Source organism: Anabrus simplex, chromosome 2, assembly GCF_040414725.1.
Source record: "Anabrus simplex isolate iqAnaSimp1 chromosome 2, ASM4041472v1, whole genome shotgun sequence".
Taxonomy (NCBI): domain Eukaryota; kingdom Metazoa; phylum Arthropoda; class Insecta; order Orthoptera; family Tettigoniidae; genus Anabrus; species Anabrus simplex.
Window position 1 is genome coordinate 39,807,534 of NC_090266.1, and position 21,950 is coordinate 39,829,483.

A 21,950-nucleotide genomic window follows, 5' to 3' on the forward strand; every position below is an offset into this window, starting at 1 on the left:
TTCAGAGCAAAAGTACAATTTTGATGATTTGCGCAGCTAACTCGCTCGGTAAACGATATAGCCAAAGTATAACTTCAAATTATTTACCTTCCATCATTCGTCTTGTGTGTAAAAATCAGTCGAACAAGTTATCGCATAAACATGGCTGAAAAAAAATCGTGATAGGGTATGGAACCCAGGGGTTACATCTTATCAGAAGGGCAAAAAGGATGAAAGGACTCTTCCTCCTCCTTACCGCACATTCCTTGGCTAAAGGGCTAATGGGCTAAAGGGCTAATGGGCTAAAGGGCTAAAGGGCTAAAGGGCTAATGGGCTAAAGGGCTAAAGGGCTAAAGGTGCAACAACCTCATCGATCGCTATCAGCAAGAACGCTTGTACTTTGTTAAGTGTAGAAAATTAATCTTTATTGGTAAATGGTTTTATGTTCAGAACAAGGAATGGAACCTAGGGGTTACGTCTTACCTAATAAAATCCCCGAGGTGCGATGAGTTACGTTTTTCGAACTAGTGTTTGGAACACTGAACTTTTCAAGATGGCAAGAGTGAGGTTAGCAATGTTCTGTTGTTGGATTTTAAATTCCGCGCTACAACATGCATAAGGTGGCAGCCCTTGAGGTTTACTCCCGTAAAGATGGCAAGAGTGAGGTTAGCAATGTTCCGTTGTTGGATTTTTAAAATTCCCCGCTATAACATGCAAAAGGTGGCAGCCTTGAGGTTTACCGCCGTAAAGATGGCAGCAGTGAGGTTAGCGACGCTCCATTGTCCTTCAAAGTGAGGTTAGGGTTCGTCAAGAAGACAGCTGTCAATGGCTATGTTTACCAAACAAGAGCACGTGGTCGTGACGTCACGGTCACGTAATCAATCCTTAGCTCGACGTCGCTAAGAGCAGCATTAGGATTAGCTATGCTTAAAAGTCTTGGGAACAGAGCAGCAGTATGAATTGCTATGTTTCAAAGCGTGTACACATCACCTATCGATTTTACATACATCGACCATCGAACTAAACTTCATCCGCTAGATCGTGCTGCTATCTTAGCATGACTTTAAAGTACAATGAATAGCCATGTTTCAAAGCGTGTACACATTACCTATCGATTTTGCACGCATCGACTCTCGTACTAAACTTCTCCCGCTAGATTGTGCTGCTATCTTAGCATGACTAAGATGCATGAACTGAAAGTACGAAGAATAACCATGTTTTAAAGCCTGTACACATTACCTATCGACTTTGCAGGTATCGACTCTCGTACTAAACTTCTGCAGGTAGATTGTGCTGCTATCTTAGCATAACTTATACGCATGAACTTAAAGTACAGAGAATAGCTATGTCTCAAAGCGTGTACACATTACTTATTGATTTTGCATGCAACAAATATCGTACTAAACTTCTTCCTCTAGATTGTACTGCTATCTTAGCATAACTTATACACATGAACTTAAAAGTAGAAAGAATAGCCATGTTTCAAAGCGTGTACACATTACTTATTGATTTTGCATGCATCAAATATCGTACTAAACTCCTTCCGCTAGATTGTGCTGCTATCTTAACACAACCTATACGCTTGACCTTAAAGTAAAAAGGTGTGTACACATCACCTATCGATTTTGCATGCATCGAATCTCGTACTGAACTTCGTCCGCTAGATTGTGCTGGTATCTTAGCATAACTTATACACATGAACTTAAAAGTACAAAGAATAGCCATGTTTCAAAGCGTGTACACATCAACTATCGAATTTGCATGTATTGACTCTCGTACTAAACTCCTTCCGCTAGATCGTGCTGCTATCTTAGCATAACCAATACGCATGACCTTAAAGTAAAAAAGAATAGCCATGTTTCAAAGTGTGTACACATTACCTATCGACTTTGCATGCAACAAATATTGTACTAAACTTCTTCCGCTAGGTTGTGCTGCTATCTTAGCATAACCTGTACGCATGTACTAAAAGTACAAAGAATAGCCATGTTTCAAAGCGTGTACACATTACTTATTGATTTTGCATGCATCAAATCTCGTACTAAATTTATTCCGCTAGATTGTGCTGCTATCTTAGCATAACCTATACCAATGAACTTAAAGTACAATGATTAGTCATGTTTCAAAGCGTGTACACATCAACTTTCGAATTTTCATGTATCGACTCTCGTACTAAACTTCTGCAGGTAGATTGTGCTGCTATCTTAGCATAACCAAGACGCATGAACTTAAAGTACAAAGAATAGCTATGTCTCAAAGCATGTACACATTACCTATCGATTTTACAAGCATCGACTCTCGTACTAAACTTCTTCCGCTAGATTGTGCTGGTATCTTAGCATAACCTATACGCATGGCCTTAAGGTACAAAGAATAGCCATGTTTCAAAGCGTGTACACATTACCTATCGACTTTGCATGCATTGACTCTCGTACTAAACTTCTTCCGCTAGATTGTGCTGACATCTTAGCATAACTTATACACATGAACTTAAAAGTACAAAGAATAGCCATGTTTCAAAGCATGTACACATTACCTATGGATTTTGCATGCACTGACTCTCGTACTAATCTCCTCCCGCTAGATAGTGCTGCTATCCTAGCATAACCTATACGCATGACCTTAAAGTAAAAAGAATAGCCATGTTTCAAAGTGTGTACACATCACCTATCGATTTGCATGCAACAAATATCGTACTAAACTTCTTCCGCTAGATTGTGCTGCTATCTTAGCATAACTAAGATGCATGAACTGAAAGTACGAAGAATAACCATGTTTTAAAGCGTGTACTCATTACTTATCGATTTTACATACATCGACTCTCGTACTAAACTTATTGCGCTAGATTGTGCCGCTATCTTTGCATAACCTGTACGCATGAACTTAAAGTACAAAGAATAGCCTTGTTTCGAAGCGTTTACACATTACCTAATGATTTTGCACGAAACGACTATCATACTAAACATTTCCCACTAGATTGTGCTAAAATCATGTAAGTGTGCTGCTATCTTAGCATAACCTATCGATTTTACATGCATCTACTATCGTACTAGACTTCTTCCGCTAGAGCATGTAGCAATCGCTTTTGAGTATCCCTAACCCATGTGCATGAACTTAAAGCATAAAGATGAGCTATGTTCTAAAGCGTGTACACATCACCTATCGATAATGTATGTATCGAATATCGTACTAAACTTCTCCTGCTAGAGCGTACGAGTATCGCTTGTGCGTGCACGAACTTAAAGCATAAAGAATAGCAATGTATAAAAATCTTGTAAACAAAGCAGCAGCATTACGTATAGTTAAGATTAAATGCGTGCACAGATCATGTATCCATGACGCACACAGTACTAAACTTATTCCATTAGAATGTACAAAGTTCGCATGTGTTTGTGCTGCTATCTTAGCATAGCCTATGTGAATGAACTTAAAGCTTAAAGAATAGTGATGTATAAAAATCTTGTGAACATAGCAGAGTGTTAACTACGTAGGTGTAGACATTGAACTTTACATGCTGAGGCAGCATACTACGTGACCGTGACGTCACGACCACGTGCTCTTGTTTGGTAAACATAGCCACGTGCTTTTTTGACAGCTGTCTTCTTGACGAACCCTAACCTCACTTTGAAGGACAATGGAGCGTCGCTAACCTCACTGCTGCCATCTTTACGGCGGTAAACCTCAAGGCTGCCACCTTTTGCATGTTATAGCGGGGAATTTTAAAAATCCAACAACGGAACATTGCTAACCTCACTCTTGCCATCTTTACGGGAGTAAACCTCAAGGGCTGCCACCTTATGCATGTTGTAGCGCGGAATTTAAAATCCAACAACAGAACATTGCTAACCTCACTCTTGCCATCTTGAAAAGTTCAGTGTTCCAAACACTAGTTCGAAAAACGTAACTCATCGCACCTCGGGGATTTTATTAGGTAAGACGTAACCCCTAGGTTCCATTCCTTGTTCTGAACATAAAACCATTTACCAATAAAGATTAATTTTCTACACTTAACAAAGTACAAGCGTTCTTGCTGATAGCGATCGATGAGGTTGTTGCACCTTTAGCCCTTTAGCCCTTTAGCCCATTAGCCCTTTAGCCCATTAGCCCTTTAGCCCATTAGCCCTTTAGCCAAGGAATGTGCGGTAAGGAGGAGGAAGAGTCCTTTCATCCTTTTTGCCCTTCTGATAAGATGTAACCCCTGGGTTCCATACCCTATCACGATTTTTTTTCAGCCATGTTTATGCGATAACTTGTTCGACTGATTTTTACACACAAGACGAATGATGGAAGGTAAATAATTTGAAGTTATACTTTGGCTATATCGTTTACCGAGCGAGTTAGCTGCGCAAATCATCAAAATTGTACTTTTGCTCTGAACACATCAAACAATGTTCTGATCATATGTTGAGGTTAACAACATCGATTACAGTGTTCGATTCTAGTCTTGTTATGTTTCATTCTGATCTTCTTAGAACGAGGGTACCCCCTAACATGTTCTAAACACATGTTGTATTGAGTACAGGGTTCGATTCTAGTCTTGATCACTTATTTCGTGTTCTGAACACATCGATCAATGTTCTGATCACATGTTGTATCGAGTACAGTGTTCCATTCTAGTCATGATCACTTATTTTGTGTTCTGAACACATCAATCAATGTTCTGATCACATGTTGAAGTTAACAACATCGATTACAGTGTTCTATTCTAGTCTTGTTATGTTTCAATCTGATCTTCTTAGAACAAGCGTATCCCCTGACATATTCTAAACACATGATGTATTGAGTACATTGTTCGATTCTAGTCTTGATCACTTATTTTGTTTTCTGAACGCATCAATCAATGTTCTGATCACATGTCGTATCGAGTACAGCGTTTGATTCTACTCTTCTTATGTTTCGAAAGTCTAAACATGCACAATAATGTTATCGCTGCACACGCTTGCCTTCGCGATGCAGGTTTAAACTTGTTCGATATAAAGCTATGCCTTGACATAAGAGGCGGAGGAGGAGGAGGAGGAGGAGAATGATAAGGCCTTAACAGCCTATGTATAGTCGCCTTTGTTTAAAGATGATAGCTGTCAAAAGAATTTTTCAAATTATCCACCACCACATTTCAGCTAAAGAGGGCAGCAGGGTGCTCTGTTGATTAAGCACATAGAATTTCAAATTGCCCTCCACCACATGCATAACAGCAGCTGTTATCTTGCGCAGTAGCCTCTAAGCTAGCTTTCTTCATAAGAGTAGCCGCCATCTTGTGCGAGCACCCCTAGGCCGTCTCATAAGGAGCTATGTATAGTCACCATTTTGTGTCTGCCATCTTGCGTAAGCATCCCTAGGACGTCTCAAGGCATCTTGTTTCTCATAAGAGCAGCCACCATCTTGTAGAAATAGATAGCTGCGAATGGCAAAGGGCTTAAGTAGGAATCGAACCGTTGATCTCATCATTAGACTATGTTTTTTTTGTTGTTCCTGATACTACGAACCTACGTATTAGGCGGAAAAATTTTGTCCGTTTTGCTCTACGATGCATCGTTTTCGAGATATTTAACATTTTGCATTTAAGCCTCCAAATTTAATGAATCGAACCTGCACGGCACGTTATACTCTCTACCATAGCTAAACCTGATCATGTTACGAAGACTCGCTTCAATACAAGCTAAAACAGAGCAAATGCCAAAGGGCCTAAGTAGGAACCGAACCGTTGATCCCATCATTAGACTATGATTTTCTTGTTCCTCATACTGCGAACCTAGGTATTAGGCAGAAAAATTTTGTCCGTTTTGCTCTACGGTGCACTGCTTTCGAGATATTTAACATTTTGCATTTAAGCCCTAAATTTAATGAATCGAACTAGCACGACACGTTAGCCTCTAAGCTAAGAGCAGCAGCCATCTTGCGCAATCACCCTTAAGGCGTCTCATAAGGAGACGTGTATAGCCGCCATCTTGTGTCCGCCATCTTGCGCAAGCATCCTTAGGGCGTCTCTAGCCATCTTGTGCAAGGACCCTTAAGCCGCCTCATAAGAGCAACCGCCATCTTGCGCAAGCATCACTAGGGTGTCTCATAAGGAGCCTTGTATAACCACCATCTTGCGCAAGCATCCCAAGGGCGTCTCAAAAGAACCTGTGTATAGCAGCCATCTTGCGTAAGCACCCTTAAGGAGTCATGTATAGCCGCCATCTTATGCAATTAGCGTCGAGAGAGGACTGCTGTAGAATTTTTCTTTTTAAATTATCCACCACCACATTTCAAAGGTATCTAGCTAAAGATAGCAGCACTGCGTATGACAGGTGACGAATTTACATCTACTGCGATAAAGAGGGCAGCACGGTGCTCTCTGGATTAAAGATGGCGGATGATAGCTGTCAAAAAAGCACGTGGCTATGTTTACCAAACAAGAGCATGTGGAATTTGCCGCCACCACATTTCAAACTAAAGAGGGCAGCACTATGCTCTGTTGATTAAAGATGGCGGATGGTAGCTGTCAAAAAGCACGTGAGTTTGTTTCCAAACAAGAGCATGTGGAATTTTTCAATTTGCCGCCACCACATTTCAAAGGTATCTAGTTAAAGATGGCAGCACGGTGCTCTCTTGATTAAAGATGGCGGATGATAGCTAACAGAACTTTTCAAATTGCCCGCTACTACATGCTTAAGGTAGTAGCCATAAAGAGGGCAGCACGGTGTTCTGTAGATTAAAGATGGCGGGTGATAGGTGATGAAATTGCCCGCATGATAGCAGCACGGTGCTCTATTGATTAAAGATGGCGGATGACAGCTGTCAAAAAAGCACGTGGCTTTGTTTCCCAACAAGAGCACTTAGAATTTTTCAAATTGCCGCCACCACATTTCAAAGGTATCTAGCTAAAGAGTACAGCACTGTGCTCTGTTGATTAAAGATGGTGGATGGTAGCTGTCAAAAGAAAGCACGTGAGTTTGTTTCCAAACAAGAGCACGTGGAATTTTTCAATTTACCGCCACCACATAGAGGGCAGCACGGTGCTCTCTTGATTAAAGATGGCTGCTGTCACGTGGAATTGCCTGCCACCACAGGTATCTAGCTAAAGAGGGCAGCACTGAGGTTTGCGATGCAAGATGGCTGCTGTCAAAAAGCATTTTTCAAATTATCCGCCACCACATTTCAAAGGTAAGTAGCTAAAGAGGGCAGCACTGTGCTCTATGGATTAAAGATGGCGGATGACAGCTGTCAAAAAAGCACGTGGCTGTCAAAAAGCACGTGGATTTGTTTATCTCGAGCTAGTGAGGTTAAGTTGGTAGCACTAAGGTTTAGGCCCGCCAAGATGGCAGCACTGCCGATGACAGGTGACGCAAGAGGGCAGCACAGCGCTCTGTAGTTTAAAGATGGCGGATGGCAGCTGTCAAAAAGCATGTGGCTGTCAAAAAGCACGTGGCTTTGTTTATCTCGAGCTAGTTAGGTTAAGTTGGCACTACTGAGGTTTATTCCCGTCAAGATGGCAGTACTGAGGTTAGCGATGCGTTGTTGTCTGTCAAAAAGCACGTGGCTTTGTTTACAAATCTGTCAAAAAGCACGTGGCTGTCAAAAAACACGTGGCTTTGTTTACCTCATGCTAGTGAGGTTAAGTTGGCACTACTGAGGTTTAGGCCCGTCAAGATGGCAGTACTGAGGTTTGCGATGCGTTGTTGTCGATGACAGCTGTCAAAAAGCACGTGGCTTTGTTTACAAATCTGTCAAAAAGCACGTGGTTGTCAAAAAGCACGTGGCTTTGTTTACCTCGCGCTAGTTAGGTTAAGTTGGCACTACTGAGGTTTAGGCCCGTCAAGATGGCAGTACTGAGGTTTGCGATGCGTTGTTGTCGATGACAGCTGTCAAAAAGCACGTGGCTTTGTTTACAAATTCAAATTTCCCGCGGGAGGTGGAGGAGGCATCTGGGAGGCCTCTGGCTGAGGTGGAGGTGGCCACTGGGAGGCCTCTGGCTGAGGTGGAGGTGGAGGTGGCCACTGGGAGCCTGAGGTGGAGGTGGCGCCCGAACCCGCTTATTATACTACTCACCTAATTTGCAGAATATGCAACGTAAATAACCATCTTCTACTATACCTAACAAAATGAAACATATTTTTGGACATAATACGGTTTGCTCCAGATATTTCGGTGGACAAAACATGATTTGAAAGGCCGGAACTTTTCAAGCCTCATTCATACCAGGAAAAAAACGGATTGTGTACAATTTGGTTTCTGAGTATGAAAGAGCACGTGAGAAAACACAGTAAATGTCACAAAACTCTATTTCGTCCATGGATGGATAAACGGTAGTTTACAACGTTACTCCGCATTAATTTAGTGTAAATTATACATGGTCATTGACTTGTAACAAATGCCAATACATATCATTGATTAATTATCTTGAAGTGTCTTGTCCATTCAGGAGACCAAAATTTATATAAGAATAAATGTTATAAATTTGGAAAATGTTCAAGTCAGATAGTGTTAAGTAAAATAATGAATTTACGTTGTAATAAAACAGCTCTTTTTTCATACTTTCAAAATATTCTAAAAATTAAAGTATATTGTACATATGAAAAAGGAATTTGACTGGTTACTGAATGGTTTCTCGCAACTGGTACAAATGATGTCAGAGAAACAGCACGCGCTTGTTCAGGTAACTAATATGTCAGAGGATATGTCATGATGGAAATCTACTTGCGATGACCTTTCATTGGTAACATAATTGCTATCAGACGGAGCGCACCTAGTGTGTTGTCACCACAGGATAAACCTGCATCAGCCCTGGCTCCCAGCCCGATACTCGAACGCTAAATCATCTCCAACGAGACAGTACGACAAGCAGAGGCCTCTAACGACGAGATTTAGTGTCCGTATCCTCGGGCCTCCCGAGATGAGGAGCTGGTCGCCGTCTAAAGCTCCCCTGGGTGGACACTAAAACATCCCCCCTTCCCTGACTACAATATTTATTGCAAACAGGCTTACCGCAAATAAATCACGAGGTTTTCATCTTAAAATAAACGCCATGGGATAAGAAGATGAAATCAAAAGATGGCTCTGTCCTAACGTCCATCTATACAGGTTGTACTTAAAATTATGATGTGAACAACCTAGTTTTAAATATTGTACATAATATTTTAATTCAGGAAGCCGCATTTAATTATAACACCCCCACCATACCAGACCTGAAGCTAACTGTCGCTTCTCTCTCACAAAGACAGCATAAATGTGTCGAAATTAAACATCCCATTAGCGTCGACGCTGTCCTTAGAATGAAGTACAGGGATAACTCGTTCGACACTACACTATAATGTTTCGATTCATTCTAATATTGCCTTGAAAGTAGTTAGTGGGACATAAGGCACATGTCGTTATAATATTTATCATAAAATCAAGTAATTATTGTATGTTATACAATTATATTTTTCTGCTGTTCATCAAGCTGTGAGCTTGCATTCGGGAGATAGCTGGGTTCGAGCTATACAGTCGGCAGCCCTGAAGATGGCTTTCCATCGTTTCTCGCACCAGACAAATGCTGGGGCCGTAGTTACTCAATCTTAGCCCTGTCCTATCCCATCGTCATGTCCGTGTTGGTACAACGTAAAACAAAACAGCTGAAAAAAGCTCATCCGGAGTTCATTTGATACTCGAATTCAGGTTGCTCCGAGAGTAAATGTGAGTTATAATATATAGTAACGGGTACAGAAGGAAGCATGTTATAGGTATCATACTACGCACGTGAACATTGGAATCAAATTTATTACTTTAAAATGAAAATCCACTAATTAACTTGAACCATGATCAAGGACGTGCAGGCATATGAAAGAGATATTTATAGCATGTCATAGATTTGTAAAATTCAATGGTGATAACGTTATAGTTGATGATGGTGATAACTGGTGAGTAGCTCAGTTGGTACAGCACTGGTCTCCTGGGCCCTTGTTGGCTTGTTTGGCCCGAGCCCAGTTCGGCGTTACATGATGTAGTCGAACACAGCAGCCTCGTGCCCATAGATTGGAAGGTAAACGAAAGAAATCCCGCGATACGAAATTCAGAAAAGTCCGCGTCTCAGAAAACCGTAACAAAGCAGTTAGTAGGATGCAAATTCCAATAATATGTCATTATTATTACTATTATTGTACCGGTTGGTACACGTATACGCCGCACATTTGAATTTTCCGCCTTAATGTACTCCTCTACAGCTGAAACTCTGAACTTTGAAACTGAATTAATTCAACCGTTTATCAGAAGATGTCACTGTGTTAATTTCGAATTGTTTTCGTTTACTAATTATCAAGAAGTGTGGACATTCTCTCACATATGTCTCTACCAAAAACTCTGATCATGCACCCTGGTGAGAAGTGAAGGAACTTTTCTTGAAGATATTTTGTATTCATAAGTTTGTTCTTTACTAAATGTTGTTCTTTCATTTGAGGGTTGGCAATATTAATCTACCTTTCCGCCAATTTTGAAATTAGCCAATCGTAAATTTCTGCCATTAATTTTCAGCTAATGGCGTCTTTCTTCTCCTATTTCGATGTGTAACTATAAGCTACCCAATAAACGACTGTGGGTGTGTCTTAATCATTCATGAAAGGTCTCGAATCTTCCCCGAGAGTATAAAAACTGCTGATTTTCCGGGCTCTCGGCCACTTCAACAACATCTAGCTTAGTGTATGGAAGTATAGCAGTGGACAGGTAGCGCCTCTTCCTTCGGGCAGCAGCTCTTCAACAAAGGTAATGGCCTTTTAACAGCTTTATTTCTTGCTAGCTCAGCAGTTTAGCCCTCGGGGAAGGTCCGAAACCTTTTCAATGTAACCTACCTCTCTAAAAATTTAACTTAGTGCCGGCTTATGTAAAAATTTCTTATTACTTTAACTGTAAATCGGGGATAGAGAGTGCCTTACCCTCTCGAGCTCCCCTTCATTTTGATTTGAGGTGACTACGTTTTCATAACCGATTTTTTACTCTTAATGTATTAAAATTGTCTTATACGAGTCACCTCCCTAGTGTCGGAATAGCCCCTGTTAAATCGGCCTAGTGCCCCTTAGGTTTTATTAGGTTTCATGGAGGAGTGCAAGCAAGGCCTCCACTCATCTTGGTATTTTGGGCCATTGAATTAATCTGTTGTTTTCCACTAAGGCCCAGTAGGTTGGGTACGAGATATCCCCGTTTCATTTGATGTAAGCGGTGCCTTGATGGCAATTTAGTGTAATAGTCTGGTATTGCCTTTAATAGGCCTAAAAAAATTTGAGAGCGGCTCAGCTCTTTCTTGTGTTTGAAAGGTGCCTCTAGGAGGCTTGACATTACTAGGTGGGAGCAAGTGCTCCATGTAATTAGGGGTTTTCTGCTCTTTGGTAATTTGTGGTTGTGAGCTGAGAGCTCAGGAATCATAAACTTGGGGCTCGAAGCCCAGATCTTGTAATGATTCCCTAAACTTGTGCTTTCGTGCTCTAATTTATCAATTATACCTTGTACCTGATTTTGGCTTGTTGATTTGTTACTTGTTGAATTTTGAATGTCTATATGAAAATTGTTAAGTTCTGAAAATATAACCTTTATTGAAATCTTAATTCATCTTTCGGACTTGTAGTTAGACCCATTCCAGCCCGCACCTTCTTTCACCTCTGCAATCCACGGATAACTCCGTAACAATTATTATTATTTTTATTATTATTATTGTTATTATTATTATTATTATTATTATTATTATTATTATTATTATTATTATTATTATTATTATTATTATTATTTTGTGCATCACAGAGGTTAAAGAAGGTGGGGCTGAAAGGGTGGATATACAAAAATCCAAACATTGATTTAAAAATTTAAAAATTGGTGGTTTTATTCCTTTTCTTAAACTTCCCCTTTTTTCTTTTCAAATCTTAACACATTGCCGAGCAAATAACAATCAGTTGAAGAAATTTATATTAAAAACACTTTCAGAGTGGTAAAAAATAGTCAGTTAACAATTCTATAGGTCGAGTTTGAAGCTCCCAATTACAATTTGTACCAGAGCACTACTGCTCCTTTCAATCAGTTATCAAGGAGACTGATCTCCCAATTTCTTTTACATCAACAGTAACAGCATCTTTGCTCTATCAATTAAAACATAGGAATCTATTTTCGAAAATTCACACTTTCCATTCCTATCAAGGCACAACCTACATTTAACAAAATTAAACAGTATTCACTGTCTTAATTGCTCAACAGTCTGTTATCTTTAATATGAAACGAATGAAATAGAGTTTAACAGGGGTAACAAGTACCCATTCAACAAGGCATTTGTTAAAATCAAAAGGTTATATTTACTGGCCCAAAAACCAAAATGATGAGGAGGCGAACACTTGTGCTCCTCAAAATTTTACATTAAATGCATAAAACCCTGCTTGGCCTTATGGCCCGACGTTACAGAGGCTAAGCCTATATTAAGGAAGTGACCAGATGGAGAAAAATATTCTAGTTAGACAAATTACAAGATAGAAAAGATTACAAAATCCTACTCACCTCAAAATCAAGTTGAGAGGGAATACGAGAGGGTACCTCAATCACTATTACCTGATTTTTGTTAAGTTCTTCCGGCTAGTTTGAAATTTAAATTTAGAGTTTGCATTTTACATTTTAGAATATGCTACTTGTTTTACATCGCACCGACACAGATAGGTCTTTTGGCGACGATTATTTTACATTTTAGAAAATTATGTTACGTTACTAAAGATTTGAAACATTACCCTCGAGCTAGCTTTGAAAGACTACCAGATTTTAAACTAGATCTGCCATTACCTTGAGCTGGTGGACCTCCCGAACATGGATAAGTCGGCTCCCGCCAACATTACGAACACACTCTGGACTGGAGCGATCACTATGACAACCTGGTCAGAAAATGTGCCAGCCATTATAGCCGAGTTGAAAGTTCCATAAAACTCTGGGCTAAGTCCCTGACACACCCCAATTCTCATTGGATAATCAAATAAATATCAGAAGATTTCGATTGGCAGAAAAATAAATGTACAAAATTTTTCATTGGACAACATCTCATGTTGGCGGGATGGAAGTGTTGTAAACTTTAACACACCGAAAACAAAGTATAAACAATTCAGTTTAGGAAACCTTAACACAAAATTTATCAAGAATTTTTAGTAGTTCATCTTTACACCAGAGGGCTCACCGTAAATTTACAGTAGCGAAATATATTGATAAATGTTCAAATTCTTTTACAAATTGTTGCAACAACAACGTAATTAATATAAGCTACTACTACACTACAATACTACTTAGTTGTACGAATTTTTTCTACGACACCCTAACAGAAAGAATACTGCTATTAATTACTGAAAATCGAACGTAATTCAAATGAATTAGGCCTAAACAATTCTAAACAATTCTTATTCTACCCTATTTACTGCAACAGAATTCTAGTAAGAGAGTTAATACAGATACCACAGATACTATACACACTACAGGTACAATACTACACAGATATTTCACAGTAATAGGATAAACACACTAATTTATAATAAGATAATTAGTATGATACACTAGAGTAATTTTAAACTATGTTCAGTTGTACCCTAATTACAACAGGTTATTACTAAACACAAAGAAATGGAAATTACAATTAAAGTTTGAAATTCGTAAGACTACTCAAAATAGAATAAGCACTCTATTTATAATATGTTACTACAATACACTACAATTGTTTTTAACTACGTTCAATCGTATCCTAATTACAATAGTGAGCCGTATGTCAATTTTATTGATATGAATTGCAGTCATATATGGTAAAGTAAGGAAACACAAGATAGCTGAGACCGGAAGTCGATGGAGACATCAAGTCGCTGGATATTGCCCAATACTTCCCCGGGACCGTGAGAATGGCTTAGCGTCACCAAGCGTTGGCACAGCTCGGCACGTGTACAAGATGCTGACCAAGCGAAATATTCAGCCAATGAGAACGTGAGGATATGGCAAACATGGAGTCTACATAGCGCGAAGTCATAATCCCAGGTTGACCAAAGTGTTTAGTTGATTGAGATAAATTCTGTTATTTGGCGGATTTTCACAGGTCCATAAGTGAAATATAATCAGGAATACGGTATAAACATTATAGGAAGAGATTTGATATTATTTGAACTGTGTTTTATTAATATGTTATAATTGATATTGTGTCATTATAAATGGCAAGCATTCTGATTGGTGGTTTGTCTAGACAAGCGGGAATCCCATAGTTGCAACGGCGTTACCTACGCTTCCTTAGCACCCCAAGCTCTGGAGAGCGTCACTCTGATCGTGGATGCTGACGTTAGGTGGACGTTGTTCGAAGTGCTCCGAGAATTGTACTTAAAAATTGCCACGTGAATATATCATTAACAGGGTATGGTTAATAAGACCAATAAACAGTGTTTCAGTCGTGCAGTGTAATAAAGTAACTGATGCAGAGTTAATTGCAGATTATATTAACGCAATATATAGACGGTGACAATTAGCCGCAGTCTAGAAAGTGCAGGAGAGACTTCCATTATCTCATATTTTCGTGTCGGTCGCGTTTAGCGAGGAACTCTCGATTCGTACCGCGTGACGCTCTCAAAAACTGTGTACATAAACCATCAAATGTAAAATTTACAGTGTATTTATGTGTCGGTGTGTTCGGCTGAGTTTGCAGCCACAATAAGGGTTGTTCGGCACGTGCAGAATTGAGCGGTGAAGAGATATTCATCCAAAGCCTTCTGTGTTGCAGTGTTTAATAACTTTCAGCAAGAAGATGGCTTCGCCTATGGAAGAAGGAAGTGTATTTCTACGTGTTGAAGCAGTGATCAACATGGAGTAGACACTCAGCACGGCAGAGATGTGAGCTGCTGCCATGTATCCAGAGAGTCGTCCAAGATATGGCGCATGTGTTAATTATGGAATGTTATATGGGTTATGTTAAAGTACTAGTGCAGTTTAGAATAGGGATTTTATTTAACGTAAAGTAAGCCTGTCGGCATGTGTTTGTTTCACTTTTATATTGTTGTATATACGGATAAGAGAGAAATGCATGTTCTCTTTGTTTTTATTTTGATTTATGACTAGATAGTTGGGATAATGAGGGAATTGTTAGGATTAGTTGTTGTTCATTCATGCATGATAATTTAGTTTAGTTTTATTCCGATTTTTCCTTGTATATTAGTGCTAGAAGGATTAGATTGACAAGTTCATCCAATTTTCAAAGTTAAACATTTGCTACGTTATTTTATATTGGTCATTTAGAGAGTCAGTAACAGTTAATTGCATTACGCATGGTATTTCAGAAGCTGTACGTAAGGAGATGCATAACATCGTTGAAAGAATAGGATCTTCGAATTTAGGCTGGAATCATTTTTGCCCAATGATTTGCACAGGAAACGAACCGGGTCTCATAATGTAAAAGGCTGATGTGATTTGTGAGAGATATGAGAAGTTATAATGCATGCGGGGTTATAAAGTGATTATGCAGGCCGATTGCATGCCTGATGTTGTTGTTTGAGTCATCAGTCCATAGACTGGTTTGATGCAGCTCTCCATGCCACCCTATCCTGTGCTAACCTTTTCATTTCTACGTAACTATTGCATCCTACATCTGCTCTAATCTGCTTGTCATATTCATACCTTGGTCTACCCCTACTATTCTTACCACCTACACTTCCTTCAAAAACCAACTGAACAAGTCCTGGGTGTCTCAAGATTTGTCCTATCATTCTATCTCTTCTTCTCGTCAAATTTAGCCAAATCGATCTCCTCTCACCAATTCGATTCAGTATCTCTTCATTCGTTATTCGATCTATCCGTCTCACCTTCAGCATTCTTCTGTAACACCATATTTCAAAAGCTTCTATTCTGTTTCTTTCTGAGCTAGTTATCGTCCATGTTTCACTTCCATACAATGCCACGCTCCACACGAAAGTCTTCAAAAACATCTTTCTAATTCCGATATCAATGTTTGAAGTGAGCAAATTTCTTTTCTTAAGAAAGCTCTTCCTTGCTTGTGCTAGTCTGCATTTTATGTCCTTACTTCTGCCATCGTTAGTTATTTTACTACCCAAGAAACAATATTCATCTACTTCCTTTAAGACTTCATTTCCTAATCTAATATTTCCTACATCACCTGCCTTCGTTCGACTGCACTCCATTACTTTTGTTTTGGCCTTATTTATTTTCATCTTGTACTCCTTACCCAGGACTTCATCCATACCATTCATCAACTTCTCGAGATCTTCTGCAGTCTCAGATAAAAGAACAATATAATCGCCAAATCTCAAGGTTTTGATTTTCTCTCCTTGGACTGTGATTCCCTTTCCAAATTTCTCTTTGATTTCCTTTACAGCCTGTTCTATGTAAACATTGAAAAGGAGAGGGGACAAACTGCAGCCTTGCCTCACTCCTTTCTGGATTGCTGCTCCTTTTTCAAAGCCCTCGATTCTTATCACTGCAGACTGATTTTTATACAGGTTGTAGATAATTCTTCGTTCTCGGTATCTGATCCCTATCATCTTCAGAATCATAAATAGCTTGGTCCAATCAACATTATCGAATGCCTTTTCTAGATTACAAATGCCATGTACGTGGGCTTGTCCTTCTTGATTCGATCCTCTAAAATCAGACGTAAAGTCAGGATTGCTTCACGTGTTCCTACATTTCTTCTGGAGCCAAATTGATCTTCTCCCAACTCAGCTTCAATTTGTTTTTCCATTCTTCTGTAAATAATACGTGTTAAAATTTTGCAGGCATGAGATACTAAACTAATGGTGCGATAGTTTTCACACCTGTCAGCACCGGCTTTCTTGGGAATAGGTATAACAACATTCTGCCGAAAATTGGATGGGACTTCTCCTGTCTCATACATCTTGCACACTAAAGGAAATAACCTTGCCATGCTGGTTTCTCCTAAGGCAGTCAGTAATTCAGAGGGAATGTCATCAATTCCAGGTGCTTTGTTCCTATTTAGGTCACTCACAGCCCTGTCAAACTCTGACCTCAAAATTGGGTCTCCCATTTCATCAGCATCAACAGCCTTTTCATGTTCCACAACCAAATTATCTACATCTTTAACTTGATACAACTGTTGGATATGTTCCTGCCATCTTTCTGCTTTGTCTTCTTTCCCCAGAAGTGGCTTTCCATCTGAGCTCTTAATATTCATACACCTAGATTTACTTTCTCCAAAGGTTTCCTTGATTTTCCTGTATGCAGCATCTACCATTCCCAGGACCATACCGCCTTCGACATCCTTGCACTTCTCCTTCAGCCATTCTTCCTTAGCTACCTTGCACTTTCTATCCACTTCATTCTATAATCCCCTGTATTCTTTTCTGCCCTCTTCATTTCTAGCATTCTTATATTTTCGTCGTTCATCAATCAGGTCTAGTATTTCCTGAGTTATCCACTGATTCTTAGTTGATCTTTTCTTCCTTCCTAACATTTCTTCCGCAGCACTACTGACTTCATTTTTCATGACTCTCCACTCTTCTTCTATAGTGTTTCCTTCAGCCTTTTCATTTAGACCTTGTGCAACATGTTCCTTGAAACAATCCCTCACACTCTTTTCTTTCAACTTGTCTAGATCCCATCTTTTTGCATTATTTCCTTGCTTCAATTTCTTCAACTTCAGATGGCATTTCATGACCAACAAATTGTGGTCAGAGTCCACGTCTGCTCTTGGGAAAGTTTTGCAATCCAACACCTGGTTTCTGAATCTCTGCCTAATCATAATGAAGTCTATTTGATACCTTCCAGTGCCTGATAAGTGAATGAATTATGTGCAGTGGATATGTATCTGCTATTTTCTTCTGAGAGAATATTAATTATCAGATTTGACGGAATTGATTCCAGACCAATGAGTCTGATGTGTGTTAAATTGTCAAAGCATGCTAGGAAGGAATACGATTATACGTGAGTTTCCGTGTAGCCGACGAAAGATGATATCTCATGGCAAGCTGATATATTGGCCGTGTTTCTTAGACGGCGTGAAGGAGATGGTATTTCCGTGTTACAATCTTGGCAGACAGAATTCAAGCCTTAGTACGGTGTTGAGTTGCAACATTTCCTTTCAGCTCACAGCACACCAGGAAATACATGACGGATGATCGCGCTGTTGAGTGCGCAAATAGAGCAGAAGAAGGCAATGTTGCCCATTGCTTCCCACATGAATATTGATGGATAATTATATGTTTTTCTGTTACAGCAAGGTGTTTTATGATGTTTCATATTGTTTGAATATGTTGTCTTGTTGTTTAATGGGGAACAGCCCGAGTGCTGTGTATATTGATGGTCAATCTAGTTCTCACTAGATCCTTTGTAGTGAACCGCGATTCACGTAGAATCTGTGTAGTATGTAAGACTTTTCTCTTTATCCGATGTAAATAGATGTGATATTTTGCTTATTTTTGTTCATTGTAAATATAGCGTAGGGAAATGCCACTAGTATTTTTCATAATTCATATCATGTCCCATTGCGTCTTAATTTTTCTGTTAAATTAGTTTTCCTTTTCATCGTAACTTTCTTTTATATTGCAATTTTCCTTTAACGTTTAATCTTGCGACGACTCTAAATTAAATTACAAACCCGTTTCAATGTGATTATTTTCAAGTGTCACTCCATCTGAAATAAATACGTATCAGTATATGCATACATATGTTGTCATATAACATGAACAATGGACAATAAGAAGAAGATTATTTTTGAAAGTATGCAAGTATTCAATTAACGTTGTTAATGTCCAGTTATTTCTTTAATTTTGAGATTTTTATAATGACATTTTATTATTATATTTATTTGATTTTCGAGTAGTATGATTCGGGGATATTTATGAATAAACTCATCCTACTCCATATTATTGTTTCTCATTCGAGTTATACCTCCATTTTCCTGTCATTTACTTATATTTAAGTGTAGAACTTCGACTGTTAGCCTGACCCAATGACGACCAACCCACTCTTTGCCAAACCCTGAGTTAGTCAGATGTTCATACAGGAATGGAGGCATCGTCCTAGAGGGTATTTACCCCTGGGTACGGTACAATAGGTTATTACTAAGCACAAATAGAAATGAAAATTGCAATTAGGACTAAAGTTTGAAATTCTCAAGAACTACCGTACTCAAGGATTACCAACAAAGTTAAGCGCGTAGAGAGAAGATTATTATTAGTTCTACTATGCTCTAATAGAAATGAAACCTTGCGTTTGGATAAATGCTAAAGTACCGAAAGGGTTACCGTACACAAAGGAAAACACGAATATAAAAGTCAAGATACTATCTTCAATACAATTCTCAACTGAAGTATAGTTATGTGATTATTGTGGCTGGTGGATTACTATTATTTTCCCTACTACACAGGATGGAATAATAAAAGTGTCCTTAATTACTGAAATATTCGAGGTTGTCTACAATAATATCTCAAAAATATTTCTGTCAAAACTACTCCTACTACTCCAGGGACTTGAACTGAAGTCATTGGGATATAGGAACTTCAATATTATTAACTAAACGCTCATAAATACTGAAAGATCGAGGGAACGAAATATCAATTACGGATACTTTCACTAACTACTTAGAACTGCAAATGATCAGAATACATGATCAGCTGATTTTTATTTGTATTTAAATCACTACACTACACCCTTTGTTCACGACTGTAGCAAACAATGCAATATTGAATACGACGAGCGACAATAATCAGTAACCATACAGCGACTATTAACTACTTTGCCAGTGAAATACTGTATATTGTGTTGAATGCCTTCCTTAAAACAAAATTTACAACAGTATCGCGTTATTTAAATAATTTATTACCTTCGTAATAGGTGGGACAGTTGAACTGCTATTTGAAATGCCCTGTCAATTACCTGCACAAATATAACCACTGCCGACGTTACGAGTCTTTATAATATCCCGTCTTTGTATTTTTTCTTCTTTCACGCAGTCCTAAATTACAGCCTGTAATCTAGCGAACGCCTATAGAACTACCCAGTGTAAGAAATTGTAAATAAATACCATTAATCTCAATTACTACAAACAAACACTAAACACCAATATTTGTGGAACTAAATGTATCATACACACAAAACCTTTGCTAAATTTTCACAGCTATTAACTACTTTATCACTAAGATAATACAAAGCTCTTGTAACAGCCAACCACTCGCTAGCGCATTATAGAATGGAATCCAACAATGGATTTTTTCTTAACCTTTCCCTTTTCTCTTTTCAAATACTAATACTTTGCCTTGTAATTAACAATCAATTACAGAAATTTAACTTGAAAAACCACGTTTAGAGCAGTCAAAGTAATCAGATAATTTTACAAGCTGAGCTTGTAGCTCCCAATTACAATTTTTACCTCAGCTCTATTTATTTATTTAGCGTATGGCTTATACAGACAATATCAGTAAGATAATTATATGCATATTTACAGATGAGAAACAAAGTAGTTTCTACTTCACGACTGAATATCAAGTTTTTCAATCCAGCGTACAGCATCTGGAGTTACCAGCAGCAAGTCACGTTCATCACCGTGATAGGCTCGAATCTTACATTCCCTGATGATACGATGAATAGTCTGGTGTGGAGCTCCGCAGTCACAGTCAGAATTAATTAGTTTTTCAACTTACGGAGAGCGGCTCTGCACCGGCCATGGCCTGTTGTGATTCTGTTCAGGGCAGCCCAGGTCTTGCGTGGTAGGTGAGGTCCGCTTGGAAGTCTGGGACCCGAGAAGAAGGTATTCAGGCGCACATCTGTTGCTGCTTCCCATCTACCTTTCCACTCATCAAGAAATTTAAAATCCTTAGCATCCATGTCAGCAGCATCACACAGAGTTGAATGGCGTGATTTTAGTCTATAAGTGTCAGGTCACTATGCACGGGTAGACTAGGATTCCTCAAGATCTGGTGGAATTCCTTCATGAGGGCATTAGATCGGCGTAGATCAGGTGGCATTATACCAGTTAGCATTGGAAGCCAACGACCTGGATTAGATGTGATTGCGCCAGATATGATGCGCATTGTGGTATTAAGCTGGATGTCAACAAGCCTTGTATGATGACTGTTCAACCAAACAGGTGCACAGCACTTAGCACTTGAATACACCAAACCCAAGGCTAAAGATCGCAAGGTGGTTGCTGAAGATCTTCAGGTAGTTCCACGCAGTTTATGGAGGATGTTGTTTCGAGACTTCAAATTTTGTGTTAAGTTCCGGAGGTGTTGTTTGAAGGATAGTGTACTGTCCACGATTACACCAAGGTATTTTGGGTTGCAGTTATGACGAAGAATTCTCCCTCTGAAACTAACATTCAGTTTCACGTTTGACAAACGATTATTTAAATGGAAGCAAGACACTTCTGTTTTACTCTCACTGGGTTGAAGTCTCCAGATTTTACAATAGTTTTCCAGTAAAGACAAGTATTTGGTCAGAATGTCTTCAGTCACCTCCATTACCTGATCTTGTACACCTAGAGCCAAGTCGTCGGCATTGCAGAATTTTCTGGATGAAGTGTCAGGAAGGTCAGAGAGATATAAGTTGAACAACAATGGTGAGAGAACTGATCCTTGCGGCAATCCGTTGTTTAGCTTCCTCTCCTTGCTTATCTTGCTTCCAGTGATTACGTGGAACTATTGATCAGTTAACATGTCGTTAACCAGTTGAGCCACCGTTCTGCATGGTATGATACGAAGAAATTTGTAAATAAGGCCTTCCCTGCATACAGTGTCAAAGGCATCAGTGAGATCAATAAATGCTAAGGATGTTTTCCGATTCATTTGATATCCTGCCTCAGTGTAGGATGTAAGAGAAAGTATCTGGTCACAGCAACTACGCCCTGGTCTGAAGCCTACCTGTTCAACTTGAATATGCTCTAGGATTGCACTAGCTATTCTGTTATATATCTACCGTTCCAAACGTTTGTAGCAGCAACTAAGAAGGAGATGGTTCGATTGATTTCTACCTTTTTGGTGGGTTTTCCAGGTTTCAGAATAGAAATT